Here is a 5,680-nt window from a genome sequence, read left to right as displayed (position 1 = left end):
GTAACCTTTTTATAGTGCTTTGCCTCTATTTTGTGTACTGTTCTTAGATATTTGTGTTGTTTGTTTCCGGTGTGCGCGATGGCTATAAGAGACAAGCAGTGTGCGAACTTGTAGGACCAGACGTTCGAGGATTTGGATCAGCCAGCGATTGAAGGCAAGTGTCCTTGAGCACCTTGCACCTCTTTTAGGACTGTTATGATACTTGTTTACCCTTCTTGCATGCTTGTCGAATTTGGAATCCGATGGTTAGGGTTTTACTAGATTTTGTTTGATTATCCTTGTCGCCGTTGATGAGTCATGGGAAATAAAGGGTAGATATGCTAGTGCGGTCATGGGTGGGATAAAGGTTAATCTACACTAATATTTATGTAAAAAAAAATTGGGTATGGTAATTTTGTAGTAATATGGTATAGGGATCCCAACTAGATGATTAGTTTGAGGAGGAGCTGCACAGCAGGGTTGTGTTTGTTCCTATGTGGGATCATAAGGACCGGTTTGTGAAGCCTGTTAGCCGGCATAACAGCACAACCACGAGGCTTATATGGGTACAGCCTGGCCAAATAATTAGTTGTCCTTCATGTTCTGTACGCACAAGTGGTCGGTGTAGTGGCACAAGAGGGGGCCTTTGCAGTGGATGGAATCCCTGTTAGCGATGAAACCTTAGTGGGTGCATATGAATTTGGAGGTGCTTTGTAAAGACCTTGTAGTGAGACCCCGGCTCTATACCCCGGAAGTGTAAAGCAAAACGGGAATCACGACTCGTGGATAAAGTGTGCAAACTCTGCAGAGTGCAAAACAGATCGATCAGCCGTGCTCACGGTTAAGAGCGGGCTTGGACTTCTTCATAATTAGTGGGGATCTCGGAAGGTTGGTTTTGGGTAATCGGGTGGTGGAATCCCGATGAGTTGGTAGCAATATATGGGATATCTGGTGAGTCTGGTAGTCGAATGGAATCCGATGAGTTGTTCCCTTTTATTGTTGAGGTTGTCACACCTAGTAAGTAGGTTGCTATATCTTTTGAGACCTAGTTTAGACTGGCATAGTTGCAGTTAACCTGAGTCAAGCTTTTTCTTGTCTTAAGCCTGCATGTCATATTTTTTCTCAGACTTGCTGAGTACTCTATGTACTCACACTTTCCTTCTCCCAAACCCTTATTGCTGCTCAGAAGGCGAAGATTTCTCGGACGATGGAGCCGAGTTCTAGGTGAAGGAAGAGGTCGACCTGAAGGCCATATTCTAGGCTGGTGCTCATCCGGACAATGCCTATAAATGGATGGAAGACCTGCTGCTGCTGGAAGTTATCGTAGGGTTTTCTTTTAGACCTATGGGTCCTTTTGTAAGAAATATTATCGTTATTTATTGATACAGTTATGTTATCACTCATGAAGTCACTGCATGTATGAAAACTTGATCCTGTCATATATGTGGAATACATCTGGCTTGTTGTCTTGAAAACCGGGTGTGACAAAACAACACACTAACCATACATATCAACATCAAAAAAAATTAGCCATATCATAAAAAATGAAATAAAAAAAACACTAAATACTTAGGTAACACATCACATATAGATCAATGCAGGGGATTGGAGACCCTTAACCTAGAAAACAACAATCAAATCCCCAATAAGAAATGCATGCTTGAATGAGTAGCATAATGAACTTCAATAAAAACAGATGAAATGAGAACAAATATTTCTCAAATAAACTCTACTGGGATCGTATGAATCAAGCACGGACCAGAAACTAGAGATGCATACTCACCCCAGAAACGTTAGATCTGGATTCTGCTCGATTTCTTCACGAGTCTCCCCTACACCAAAAATTCGTCCAGGATGCTAGGACAATGACCACCCCAAACCACGTAGAAATCAAATAAAATGCACATGAACATATAATCTTAGAACACACAGCGCATGATGCATTTCAACTCACCTAAAGCAGCAGAGCACCCTTGATTTCTCAGCACAGTTATCGACTCCCCCCCCCCCACCCACCCCAAAAAAAACCAAACCCTAACATAATGCAATCGAAAAAACAACATGAGAATGAACAAAATCATAAAGCAACTGATATAGCCAGGAACCAGAACAAGGATAAGCGCTTGAATCGAACCTTGAACCCGCCGCTTATAGAAAGGAATACGGTGTGCAGCGAGAGAGATCAAGACACAGAACTATGTTGCCTCTCCCTCAGAGCTATGAGGTTGCAGGAAGCGAAGGAAAAGGATAAAAGGAGAGAGAGTGTGTGTGCGAGGGTGAGCTAGAGATAGATATGTCCGAGAAAGGGGTGCTAAAACCGAGATATAAAGAAGCAATTTTAAAATCGATCCGGCTCTCCAGCCAATTTAACGGGTCGGAGCGCAGGACCAAAACCCAGAACCAAAAAAGCCAAACACCCCAATCATCTTAGCACACATATCAAAGAAAATCATGCGGTCACAAATTAGACTGATTTTGGTATAAGAAATCTGTCAGCAGATAAATAGTAAAACTCATAAAAAAATCGTTCCAACCCCTACATCCGGATAACATCTGCAACCGCAATTGAGCGTTATCCTATCATAAACTTAGAGCGTTCCTAAGGGACAATATAATGTGAACAAGAGGGATAGTGTGAACAAGCGATAAGGCCAATGCTTATCCCCTAAGCATACAAGTTAACAATCATGTCACGTGGATTTATCCCGTGTACTGAACAGATGGCAGCATAGCCTTCATACTTGGCAGTTGTTTCTTCAAAAAAGAAAGTAAGAGGCAGCGAGTTGTATTGCCAGCTGACTCTATTGGTCTCGACGCATATGCAGCAGAAGCAACCTATTTGCCGGTGCCAGGCTTTATTTTATATTATCTACTTCTGTAGATCTTGACTTCGCTTTAAAGTGGAGGATCATATGGGTTTATCCCTACAAATATCATATACGCTGATCAGATGGCAGCATAGCCTTCAGACTTTGCTGTTGTTTCTTCAAGTTGAATCCCAGCCTTTGATGGGAGAACGCAGTTTCCGTACTCTGCAGTAAACAGTGGAACAAACAACAGTAAGATTTATGTCATACAGAGTTATAAGACAAGAGCTACGGCGACATGAAACGATCCAAGGGTGAATTAGCTTACTTGGCCTCTGGTAGACGACGGAGGCAGCACCGGCGAAGTCGCATGTCCCGCGGCCCCGGCCGTTGCGCTGGTAGTAGCTGTTGAACACGTACGAGGCGTGCGCGACCTTGGTGTTGGGCTCGAAGCACTCCCCGCCGGGCTGGATGGCGCTGCAATCCGCGCCGTTTTGGCAGGCATAGTCCAAAGCTTCCTGCAGCCGATCGTCCCCGACCTCCTCGTTCGCCACGCACCAGCTGACATTCGGGTCACAGGTGCCTGTATCGGTAAATAATGCACCAAACACCTAGTGGGATGATGAGATCACCATTTAGCAGCACGCAGGCTTAGCATAGTACAAAGTGAGGCAATTGGACTGAAAAACGTGTGAGAGAAGTCAGGAGAACTCACCCGCTGGTTCGTGGTAGACGACGTAAGCTGCGCCGGCGAAGTCGCAGGTCCCGTTTGCCCGGCCGTTGCGCTGGTAGTAGCTGTTGAACGCATAGGAGGCGTGCGCGACCTTGGTGTTGGGCTCGAAGCACGGCGCGCCGGGCTGGATGGCGCTGCAGTCCGCGCCGTGACCGCAGGCATAGTCCAGCGCCGCCTGCAGCTTCGCGTCCCCGACCGCCTCATTCGCCACGCACCAGCTCTCCGTCAACGCGCCGCCGCCGTGGAAGTCGAACTCGTACACCTTCGTCTCGTTCGGATAGAATAGGCCGAAGTTTTTCTCGATGTCGTCTGGTCCTTCACCCTTCTGGTTCTCGTTGAAAAGGGCGAAGATGTAGACGTCCATGTCGGCGTGGGGGCGGTGCGGGGTGCCCGTTTTGCCGGACAGCACGCGATTGATGACGTTATTGTTGTATGCTTGAGCATTGGCTACCGAGGCCGCCTGGGATCCATCCCCGGCCTCCAAACGCCTCCCGCCTCTGTGTGGCGGCTTCCTGTGTTTAAGTTTTCCTCCCGATGGCAACCCGGTCTCTGTAACATACAATTTGTGGGAGTGACTCCCTATCGATTGCCTGAAAATAAGATTAATTTCAGTCATCCATATGGAACATTGGCTGGAGATCCGGTCATCCTAATCCCCCTGCCCCGTGGCGGGTGGCGGCGGCCGGGCGTCGGAGACGAGCAGGAAATAGCACGGATTCAAGAGGTAAGATCGTGTGGTGGAGAGGATCGATTGGGAGATTTGAGATTTTTAGTCACCTGACATTGAGAGATTCCGTTTGTCCCAACTTATCCATCGCAAAGTACGTGGCGTCCAGCATGGCATCCAGGAGGCTGTAGTACACGAGGCCGGTGTTGTCGTCGCGCACGCCGGGGTTGGAGTTCCCCAGGGCGTAGTCGAGGGAGATTTTGTCTGGCTGATCGGCGTAGGCGAAGAACGGGTAGGGATTGATCGAGAGGTAGGAGTCGGTTCGCTGGAGGAAATCGAGCATGGGCTTCATCACCGACTGCGCGATGTCCTCCCGGAACCTGCCTGAGGATGGCGGGAATGTGTCTTTGAGTGCGGTGAACGCAATCGGCGTGGACACCTTCACGGCGGCGTCTAGCCCCAGCTTCGCCAGCGCCGCCTGCACGTTGGTCATTGCCGGGACAAGCTGCTGCGTCAAGTCGGGGCTCGAGTCGAACACCTCGTTCCCCACTGCGACGGCATCGATCTGCGTGGCGGGGTAGTACGCCGCCACGTTGCTCCGCGCCCACTGGAGCGCGTACGACGGGTCTGCGGCCGCGGCGGCCAGGTTCTCGTTAGGTAGCATCACCATCACCTTGATTCCAGTGTTGGCCAGGGCCGTGAGCACCTTTGGGTCGGTGTCGTACAGCCTCACCATGGTGATGCCGTTCCGCTTCAGCAGCTGCACCACCGACGCCGGGTCCGGCAGGTCGACAGGTCGTTCGCCACCCTGCCGTAGTTCACTCCCACCTTGCCGGCCTCTACAATGTACACAAGAAAGAAAAACAATTATCACTAAACCGCACCTGAAACTCTCCATCATTTCCAGAGCAGCTAGCAGTCTTTGCGAACCGCACGCGATTACCTGCAGAGGAGAAGAAGAGTAGAGGCAATGTGGCACCGAGGAGGACGACTTGGAGGCGGCTCAGCGCCATCCCCCGCACTGGCGAGGGGCCGAAAGAGCAAGACAAGGTGAGCACTGAGCAACAAGGGTGCTTGGGAGTTTGAACAGCCAGAAACAAGGTCAAGGTGGTGTAAATGGGAGGTCATTATAAATGGAAGGTCTTTATAAACTGTTTGTTTGTCTCCTTCCAGCCCCTATTGAAAAAAAGCATTTTTTTTTTGTGTGTGTGTAAGATTATAATCATATAGAGAAAATTCCTTTGTGACCCTTTCGAATGCTTGGATCCATAGAAATTTTGAAGCAAATCTAACCAGAGGTTAGACCTCGTGGAACTTTCCTTTGTGTATCTCTTTAAATTCCTGTGATTTTCCCTATATTTCTGTAGAATTATTCCAAGTGTAGAATCTCAATCCTGAGTTTTTCTTTCTTTCTAAGTACTCGGTATATATACTCCCTCTAATTTACTATATTTTTTTCATGTCATTAGGAGTATAGGTTTTCAAATATTTGTC

The 5,680-nt window shown here is 48.2% G+C and overlaps 1 pseudogene; it reads right to left on the bottom strand.

Moving 5' to 3' along the window:
- Nucleotides 1-2,687: 2,687 nt before the first annotated feature.
- On the bottom strand, nt 2,688-5,289 carry LOC133891061 (glucan endo-1,3-beta-glucosidase 13-like; annotated as a pseudogene).
- Between the last annotated feature and the right edge of the window lie 391 nt (nt 5,290-5,680).

Source organism: Phragmites australis, chromosome 14 (assembly GCF_958298935.1).
Source record: "Phragmites australis chromosome 14, lpPhrAust1.1, whole genome shotgun sequence".
NCBI lineage: Eukaryota > Viridiplantae > Streptophyta > Magnoliopsida > Poales > Poaceae > Phragmites > Phragmites australis.
The sequence above is the reverse complement of the archived record's forward strand: the minus strand, read 5'-3'. Positions and strand labels throughout refer to the sequence as shown.